The sequence below is a fragment of the Rattus norvegicus genome, assembly GCF_036323735.1.
Source record: "Rattus norvegicus strain BN/NHsdMcwi chromosome Y unlocalized genomic scaffold, GRCr8 chrY_unlocalized_21, whole genome shotgun sequence".
NCBI lineage: Eukaryota > Metazoa > Chordata > Mammalia > Rodentia > Muridae > Rattus > Rattus norvegicus.
Window position 1 is genome coordinate 182,627 of NW_026947380.1, and position 10,812 is coordinate 193,438.

At 37.7% G+C, this 10,812-nt stretch overlaps 1 long non-coding RNA gene across 11 annotated transcripts in view; it reads left to right on the plus strand.

Annotated features, from left to right (window-relative positions):
- The first annotated feature begins 1,520 nt into the window (after positions 1–1,520).
- LOC134484641 (uncharacterized) overlaps positions 1,521–10,812 on the plus strand; it is a 69,635-nt gene continuing 60,343 nt past the window's right edge. For 6 of the 11 annotated variants that reach the window (XR_010062200.1, XR_010062193.1, XR_010062197.1 and 3 more), the window contains exon 1: positions 1,521–1,643. This is a non-coding gene — a long non-coding RNA (uncharacterized LOC134484641). The remainder of the gene's footprint in view (positions 1,644–10,812) is intronic. The other 5 variants (XR_010062195.1, XR_010062186.1, XR_010062190.1 and 2 more) reach the window with 2 other exon arrangements.

Here is a 10,812-nt window from a genome sequence, read left to right on the forward strand (position 1 = left end):
TATCCCAGAATCCATGTTAAAATGCCATCTAAATTCATAGCTATATCATATATATATATATATATATATATATATATATATATGTGTGTGTGTGTGTTTGTGTGTCTGTGTGTGTATATAGATGATATATATATATGATTTATAGACATATAGATATATAGATATATAGATATACGGATATAGATTTATAGATATATAGATATACAGATATATAGATATATAGATATACAGATATATAGATATACAGATTATAGATATGGATATAGATAGAGATAGAGATAGATATATTAGCCAGCAAAACTAGATAAGATGGATGAATCTTATTATTGCATGATTAGAAGAAACGGATATAGGTCTATCCTGAGAGACACAGTTAGAGCATGTCAAATACAGAAGTGAATGGTAGTGGCCAACCAGTGAACTGAAAACCGATCTCTTGTTGGTAGATTTTGAGAAGGGTTACAAGAGCTGAAGGAGCTTTTAATCCTATAAGGAAAAACATGCCATCAAACCAGAGTTTTCTGGTAGTATACAAATATTCAAAGATTGTACATGGATAGACCTATGGCTCCCACTTTATATGTAGCAGAGAATGGTCTTGTTGGTCACCAATGGAATGAGATGCCCTTGGTCTAAACTAGGTATTATTACCAATTCAATGGAATGTCAAAGAGCAATAAGAGGGATTATACAAGAAGGGCATGGGGACCGGTTAGGGATCTCATGGAAAGCAATCTGGGAAAGGAAAATATTTGAAATGTAAATATGGAAAATCAAATTAAAAAAGCAAAAAAAAATCTTGCTAAAAATAATAAATATTAACTAAGTTAAAAATAAGAAAACTGCCATCGAATCATACATATTGAATGAGAAATCTAAAGGGTCACAATCAGGCAATGGCTGTCAGAGTAATCCTAGCGAAAAGACTGATATGATGAACTATAAACACATCTCACTCCCAAATCCCAGTATCAAACACAAACTGCACTATAGGTATTCAAATAATCAAGGAGATTCCTCTGAGCTGAGGACACATTAATTGTCTTTCACTTCTTCCTTAGGACCCTTTTCATTTGGGCAAAAAAATAAAAGGCATGAGCTGTAAGGAAAAGGACAGTGCCCTCCCCTACACCTGGCTTTTTGGATAAATATATTAATGATATAAACTCTCTGACTTAAAGGAACCATTAGAAGGAGAGAAGTCCAGTTAGTTTTGACAGGTTCCGAGCCCCTGAACCCATGTGTGGAAGGGTCAGATCAATTGTATTTCTTCAACGTACCTACTCAACTCCTAGCAAAGAGTCAGTGAGATTTCCCGGGGTCAACATATTTCTTCCTTTGTTTTATACCAAGAAAGAAGACCATCTTTGTTCTCCCCATCTCTGAGCTTTTCATATTCTTTGTTCTCACTCCCAAATTGATATTTCCTCTGAAATACAGGAGAATTAGTAAATCTTATAGGCACTGAAGGAATATCCAAGAGGCATTTGCAGACACTTGTGACATCACAGGAGAAGCTAGGGCTCTCCAGGATACAAGAGATTTTTCATGGAGGGCCTAATGATGAATGTCTCTGAGAACTGCCATGGCCTACCTGTAAACAGCTTTCTTTACATTGACCAGTTTCAAGAGTGCCTTTCCAGGTATGTCTCCCGTGACATAGGGGAAACCTTTATGTACTCCAATTCTCTAAAGCTAGGGTCTTCTCTTTGCTTCGACAGTGGTTACATGCTCTGAATGGAGAAAGTTAGTCAGGGTCCTGACATGGGTAGTAATGATGTAGGAACTTGGGAGTGTAGGAGATTCTTCTGGATAATATTTTTATTCCCATGTCCATTCCTGTGACATACAGTTCCATTTTCTAGGTTTTCTCTGTTTTATAATGGCCAGTATTTTCGCTATAGACCTTTAGGTGAATGAATATTGTATTTCACTTTCTTATTGTACATTCCTTGATAGGGGACTTTATAAATATTTCTGAATGTGTACTCTAAATTACTGTTTTCCAATTCCATTTTCTGCTATGATATTGGAAACAAATGTGGCCCGGCTATAGAGTGAGTATAATAGTGTGAATACTGTGTACTTACTTCAAATGATAAACTCCCAAATCCTTATTTTATCCAAAGATATCCATACATCAATAAAGCAAAGGACCACATGGACTATACATTTCGGTTCTCTAATCAAATTTGATAACTGTACTACATTATGTACCTTCCTGTGGTCCCATGGCCAGCCTTGAAAGTTTTAAATGTGTTACCATGATTCTTTTAAAGGCCAAATAAAAGAAACAGGGGTATGGGCAGGAAAAGGAAGGCCTGAAGGACAGTGAAACCTCAACTTCAATACCTTCATAAGTATAGGAGTGAATCTATTAGACATTGACATTAGTAATTTCTACAATTTCTACATTCTTTACATAGTTGCACAGAATCCATGTTGACATTCCACCTAACCACCATATATATATATATATATATATATATATATATATATATATATATATATATATATTTTTTTTTTTTTTTTCTTTTCAGACACCAAAACTAGATAAGAGTGATGAAGCTAAGTAGTGCTATTGCTATTGGCCAGGAAACTGATATACACATGTCCTGAGAGAAACAGCTAGAGCATTTCAAATAAAGAATAGAATGCTAGTGGCAAACAGGTGAACTGAAATGGACCTCTTGTTGGTAGATTCTGAGAACGAATAACAAGAGCTGAAGGAGCTTTCAACACCGAAAGAAAAAAAAATGCTAATGAACCAGAGCTTTCTGGTACTAAACCAATATTCAAAATCTGTACTTGGACAGACCTATGAATCCAACTGCATATGTAGCAGAGGATGGCTTTTTGGGCACCAATAGAAGTAGAAGGCCTTGGTCCTTCCCTTGGTTTGACTCACAGTTAAAATAAATGTGAAAGGACAGTAAGGTAGTTTATAGAAGAACAGGAGAGGGACCAGTTAGATATCTTATGGTAGTAAACTCTTGAAAGAAATAATATTTTAAATGTAAATGTACATATTTATTTGTTTAAAAAAACAAATAAAATTTGCAAAAATAAAAAAAATATAAGAAATAAATGAAAAGAAAACTGACAGCTAAACACAAACACAGATGTTGACTCAGAAATCTAATGGATCACTGTCAGGGTATGGTAGTTACAGATATAATAGTGGAAAGACTAGGATGGTGAAGACTCAACTAGAAACACTTCTCTCTCCCAGATATCTGTATCAGACACAAACTGCACAATAGATATCTAAAGCATGGAGGAGTTTACTCTGAGCTAGGGACACAATACTTGTCCTTCCTTTCTTCCTTAGGTCCTTTCTCTTCTTGTCAAAAAGAATTAAGGCCATATGCTCTCAGGAAAACAACTGTGCCCTTCCCATCACTTGGCTTTTGATATATATGAATGATTTAAACTCTCTGATTTCCAGGACCCATAAGAACAGGGAAGTCCAGATGCTTCTGAGACGACCCCAAATCCCGATTCCCATTTGTGGAAGACTCAGATCAGTGCTATCTGTTCAGAAATATCACTCAACCCGTACCAAGGAGTCACTGAGCTTTCAGAAGCACACATATTTCTTCCTTTTTTTAGAGCAAAACAGAAGGGAAGCTTCCTTATCTCCATATCTGATCTCTTCATCCTCTTTGTTCTCACTCCCAAATGGCTGTTTACTCTGAAATGGATGCCATTTACTAAACTCTAGAGGTACTGAAGGAATACCTGAGAAGCAGATGCAGTCATGACAACACTTGTGACATCACAGAAGAAGACAAAGCTCTCCAGGTTACAAGAGATTTTTCAGGCAGGGCCTAATGATGATGTCACTGAAAACTGCCATTGTCTCCCTGCTAAATAGTTTTCTTTACATTGACCAGAGTTGAGGGTGCCCTTTCCTGGTTTGTCTCCTATGATTCAGTGGAAACATTTACTCCATCTCTCTAAAGCTAGAGATTTCCCTTTGCATTATTAGTGGATACATGCTCTGAACGGGAAAATTTAGTCAAGGTCCTGGAATTGGTAGAAAAGACCTTGTAACATGGAGTGGAGGAGATTCTTCTGGATATTAATTTTATAACCAGGTACATTTTGTGAAATACAGTTCAATTTTGTAGGTTTTCTCCGTTTCCCAAAGGCCAGTATTTTCCCTACAGACCTTCAATTGAATGTATATTTTATTTCACTTTCGTATTGTACATTCCTCGATATGGGACTTTATAAATATTGCTGAATGTGTACTCAAAACTTTTTTTTTCCAATTCCATTTTCTGGAATGATTTTGGCAACAAATGTGGCCTAGCTATAGAATGAGTATAAGAGTGTAAATATTGTGTACCTACTTGAAATGATAAACTCCCAAATCCTTAATTTATCCCAAAATTATCAGGGATCAGTCAAGCAAAGGACAACATGGACTATAGAATTTGATTCTCTAGTCCCATTTGATATCAGTTTTGCATTATCTACCTTACTGTGTTCCCGTGGCCAGACTTGAGGTTTGCGGTTGTTCTACAATTATTTATTCTTCTGGAATAATAAGATACAAGAAGGACAGGGAGAGGAATGGCTTGAGGTCCAGGGAAACCTCAACTTCAATATGTTCATAAGAAAAGGAGGGAGTCTATTTGACATTGTCCTTTGTGGATTCTACATTCTTGACTTAGTTAAGCACAATCCATGTGAAAATTCTACTTATCCACGTAGCGGCAGGAGCCACGCAAAGGATATATATATATAAGATAAGATTAGATAAGATTGATGACGCTAAGAAGTGCATTCTGCCAGGCAACAGATATAGATATTTCTTTTTTTTTTTTTTTTTTTTTTGGAGCTGGGGACCGAACCCAGGGCCTTGCGCTTCCTAGGCAAGCGCTCTACCACTGAGCTAAATCCCCAACCCCAATATTTCTTGAGAGACACAGCTAGAGCATATTATATACAGAAAAGAATGTGTTTTGTAAAAATATGAAAATAAAAAAGTAAAATTTCCTGTTACCCTGCTAACTCTGGCACCAATATGTCTGAAATTCTCTGCTAGATATCTTGGAGGAAACACATTCCCACTCCTCGGCTGCACAGTGTTTTTTGCCACCACACACTTTCCTATACACAAACCCTCACATAAAAAACACACAACACAATAATCTTTGATCTAGTAGAATAGATATAATTGCCCACTTAAACATACAAATCTGGGTACCATCCATCCCTTAGGAACATTAATAATAACATGTAAATACACAGAGCAAAATCTTAAATTCACTTACAATGGCTTCTCACTCTGTCATCTTCCTTTCTCTCCTTTTTCCTCTAGTCTTCTCCTCTTCTTTCAAACTTCTCTCCCGCCCATTCTTCCTTCTCCTCCCATGACAACCCTCCTTCTATCCTGTTCCTGCCACTCACATATACTTCACAAATTCAATAGGCAAGTGGTTCTGGTGAAGTAACCTGAGTCCTGATTACAGGACTATGCAGCTGACCTTGGGGCATTGGAATTAGTATCAAACACAGATAACTTCAGGGCAAACCACAACATGAACCCTAGTGGACAAAAAGTGAACTGAAAATGGACTTCTTGTTGGTAGATTTTGAGAAAGGATTAGAAGAGGTGAAGGTGCTTTCCACCCCTTAAGAACAAGAATGCTAATGAAGCAGAGCTTTCTGGTAGTAGACCAATGTTCAAAAAATGTACATGAACATACTTATGTCTCCAACTACATATGTTGTAGAGGATGGCCTTGTTGGACAACAATGGAAGGAGAACCCTTGGTCCTGCCTAGGTTTGGCTCCCGGTAAAGTAAATGTCCAGGGGCAGTAAGGGTGGTTATAGGAAAAGGGTAAGGGGACCGGTAAGGAATCATATAGTCTGAAAACTGGGAAAAGAAATAATATTTTAAATGTAAATTTAGAAATATCCAATTAAAAAAGCAATAAAATTTGTTTAAAAACTAAAAAAAAAGATAGAAATAAAAGAAAATAAATGTACCAGCTAATCACACCAATTGATTCAGTATTTTAAGGGGTCACTGTCATGGAATGGTATTCAGAGTAATACAAGTGGAAAGACTGATATGATTAAGTTTCATCTAAAAGCACTTCTCCTTCCCACATCTCCGTGTCAGACACGAACTGCATTATTAGAATCCAATGCATGCAGGAGTTTACTCTGTGCTGAGGACACAATACTTGCTTTACTTTCTTTTTTAGGACCTTTCCTTCTTAGCAAAAGGATAAAAGTTATGAGCTCCTTGGAAAAACTAGAGTGCCCTACCAAAACCTGACATTTGGGATAAAGAAATGAAATTCATAAACTGTCTGACTCCCAAGAAAAATAACAAGCAGGAAAGTCCAGATGCTTCTGAGAGGCTCCCAGCTCCTGATTCCCATAAGTGTGAAGCTCAGATAAATGTTATCTCTTCAGTGAACCTACTCAACCCCTACACAATACTTAAAGAGCTTACCCATTGACCACATATTCCTTCCTTTTTTCATACCAAGACAGAAGGCTAGCTTCCTACTCCCCATGTCTGGTCACTTCATCCTTTGTGTTCTCCCTCCCAAATGGCTGTTTACCCCCCATTAGTTGCCAATTTGTAAACCCTAGAGGTACTGAAGGAGAATCTGAGAGGCAGTTGCAGTCATGACAACACTTGTGACATCACAGAAGAAGCTTGGGCTCTCCAGGATACAAGAGATTTTTCAGGGAGGACTAATGATGATGTCACTGAGAATTGCCATAGCCTACCTACTAAACAGCTTCCCTTCATTGACCATATTTGAGGGTGCCATTTCCAGAATTTCTCCTGTGACACAGTGGAAACCTTTACATACTAATTCTCTCTAAAGGTAGAGACTTCCCTTTGCTTCATTAGTGGGTACATGCTCTGAATGAACAAAGTTAGTCAGGTGCTTAGCATGGCAAGAAAAGATTTAGGAACATAGAGTGGAGGAGACTCTTCCAGATAATATTTTATTCCCAGGTACATTCCTGCGACTTACAGTTCAGTATCCCAGGTTTTCTCTATTTCCCAAAGTCCACTATTTTGCCTACAGACCTTAATTGAATGAATATTGTATTTCACTTTCTCATTGTACATTCCTTGAAAAGAGACTTTAATATTCCTGTATGTGTACTCAAAAATTGTTTCTAATTCCATTTTCATCAAAGCAAAGGACAAAATGACTATAGAAATCACTTTTTTAGCACTTTTTGGAATCAGTACTACACTATCTATCTTCCTGTGTCCCCATTGCTAGACTGGAGGGTCGGATGTTATACCATCATTGTCTCTGAAGGCCAAACATAAGATAAGAGAAGATGGGTAGAAATAAGAATGGCTTGAGGACCAGTATAACCTCAATTTCAGTAGAAACATAAGACAAGAGGGATTCTATTTGTGTCAATTCTCAACTCTACATTCTTGAACTAGTTGCGCAGAATCCATGTTACACTTCCATCTAACCACATAGCTGTAGGAGCCATCAAAAGTATATACATGTATATATATATATATATATATATATATATATATATATATATATATATATATACCTCTGCCACCAAAACTAGATAAGATTGATGTATCTAAAAAGTAAATTCTGCTAGCAACCAGATATAGATATTTCCTGAGAGACACAGGTAGATCATGTTAACTGCCTAAACCACACAAAGATCCAACAAAGAAAAAGAACTTCAGACCAATTTCCTCTATGAATATTGACGCAAAAATACTCAATATAATTCTTGTGAACCGAATCTAAAAAACAATCATCCATCATGATCAGGGATGCAGAGATGTTTTCATATACAGAAAATCGTCAATGTTATGTAACATATAAACAAACTCAAAGATAAGGACACATGGTCATTTCATTAGATGCTGAGAAAGCATTTGACAAAATTCAACAACACTTCAGTGTAGGGAGCGTTGAGGTAAAGCATAAATGGTGCCGAAATCCAGTCCCGTCTGGAAGTAAACGATTTATTGCATATGCACAAGCTTGTCTCCTTGCCAGGGTGGCTGTAGGGTAATTAGGTGATCCGGTGCCCTCCTGTTGTGACCAAAGATACTGCACATGTTCGAGTTTTGCCCCTGGCATCAGTTTGACCTGATGGTAATAAGCTAATGAGGAATTCATGCGCCGCCAATACCTGAAGGAAAAGTAGCAGGGGTGATAGTGGGGTGATTCATTCTCCGCCAATCCCTGAAGGACAATTAGCATAGCCACAGCCTGTTGTGTATAGAAGGCAAGTGCTTTTGCCGCTAGAGGTCCCTGTATCACCAAAGAGGTGGTATTGCCATAAAGGCTGTAGAGAAGAATCCGACAATGTCGTGTCTTCCTTGCCAGATGAGGTGTATACACTTATTGACCCCAAAAGTTTAACCAGAGAACTTCTTAACCTGATAAACAACTTCAATAATGTGTCAGGGTATAAAATTAACTCAAACATACCAGGACCCTTCCTCTCCTCAATGGATAAACAGGCTAAGAAAGAAAATAATGAAACCACACACTTCACAATAGTCCCAAATAATGTAAAATATCTTGGTGTGAGATTAACCAAGCAGGTGAATTATCTGTATGACAAGAAGTTCAAGTATCTGAAGAAAGAAATTGAGAAAGATCTCAGAAGATAGAAAGAGCTTCCTTGCTCATGGATTGACACGATTAATATAGGGAAGATGACTATTTTCCCAATAGCAATGTACACATTCAATGCAATGCAATATCCATCAAAAATCCAACTGAATTCTTTAATAGAGATAGAAATAGCAATTTGCAAATTCATTTGGAATAAGAAAATGCCAGGACAGCTATAACTATCCTCAACAATAAAAGAACTTCTGGAGGAATCATCACTCCTTAACTCAAGCAGTATTACAGAGCAATAGTGATAAAAACTGCTTGGTATTTGTAAAGAGACAGATGGATGGACTAGTGGAATAGAATTGAAGACCCAGAAATGAACCCACACACCTATCATTTGATATTTGGCAAAGGAGATAAAACCTTCCAAAGGAAGATACATAGCATTTTCCAATTAGTGCTGGTTCAACTGGAAGTCAGCTTGTACAAGAATGCAAATTATCCCATTTTTATGACCATGTACAAAGCTTCAGTACAAGTGAATCAAGGACCTACACATCAAACCAGAATCACTCAAACTAATAGAAGAAAAGGTTGGGATGAGTCTTGAACACATGAGCACAGAGAAAGTTTCCTGAACAAAACACCAATGATGTAGGCTCTAAGATCACAAATTGACAAATAGGACCTAATAAAACACGAAAGCTTCTGTAAGGTAAAAGACACCATCATTTGGGCAAAGCTGTAACCAACAGATTGGGAAAATATTTTTACCAATCCTTTATCTGATACTGGGTAATATTCAAAATGTACAAACAACTTAAGAAGTTAGACTCTAGAAAGCAAAAAAAAAAAAATTAAATACATACGTTCTAGGGCCTCTCTGCCCCCTTTTCTCAAAGTCCTAACTAATTTCATATCAAAAGTTAATGAAAATATTTTAAACCCTTTCCAAGGCACAGAAAATTATTTGCTTACAGCCAATCTGAATCAATCAGGCTGACTTTCAGTTCTTTATGAGAGGCACGAAGAAACATCCAGCCCCTACTGCTCCTATGTCCCTATGCACAGGAGGCCCAGATGGAGCTAGGTGTTTTTTGTTTTTTTTTTTTTAAGTCAGGAATGTGAGCAGAATTCTCAGGGGTTTCTGTCCCTCCGATGGTCTCAGTCTGACCACACCACACGAGATTTGGGAGTAGGATGCTGTTAGGACCAGTTCAGATCCAGTTGCAGTTTGGACTGCAGGGCTCCTGCAGCTTAAATGCTCCTACATATATGTGTCCAGATGCACTATGCACTTTCCTCTTGGGCTAGGCCTGTGGGAACAAGTGGGCGGAGGTAGCAGTCTCTCCTTCCCTGAGGTCTCAGTATTGTCCACTCTTCTGTCTCACAGAGTTTCCAAAGGAGTTTCAAATGTTCATTCCCTATCCTGCAGGTCTCCAGTCTTTCCAATTCTCCTCCAAATGTGTTGGAGAAGACCCCTCTGGTCGAGGGGAGGTACAAAAAGCCCCATCAAACAAAATGGTCTGCACATCTTCTTCTCTTAAAGGTAATCTCAATGATTTCCATATTCCACAAATGGATTAAGTCCTGCCCACTCTCTGCATGAGACTTTAATACCTTCGCCAACTGCCAAAACTTGGCAGAGAGCTTTGTCCACTCACAAAGACACTCAAAGATGTCCCCCATCTCCACCAAAGTGCCTTATGCAATCTGCTTCGTGTTAAATGAGTTGAAAACTGATTCTGCTGACAACGGGGATTTCTGAAATCACTATTAATCCAAGAGGAACTTTAAAGACCTCTACTATTAAAAAAGGACTTAAATCATCACTTATGATCCAAGGCGGGTAAAATACAGTCACAAATCCTCAAGTCAACCTCATAACACACATAACAGAAGAGGAGTGACAAAACTTTCTGCATGTACACCATTAGATCAAGAATGACTGCCAGTTTTTGAAGGGGCTCTTGAGAGTTTCACACCCACACAAGATATGTTAGAAAATTGTGAGTCCACCTAAGGAACTCTTGTGACTTCTTCACATAAAAAATATGATCTAGCACCCTCACCATCACCCCCAGTACTTCCAATGTCCCTATAAAACAGAGAAATATTCAAATATCCTCTACCACCAAAAAGGACCCTCCTGACTTGTCATCAGGCCCAAAAAAGACAAGATTATCATAACACATTGTCAATGAG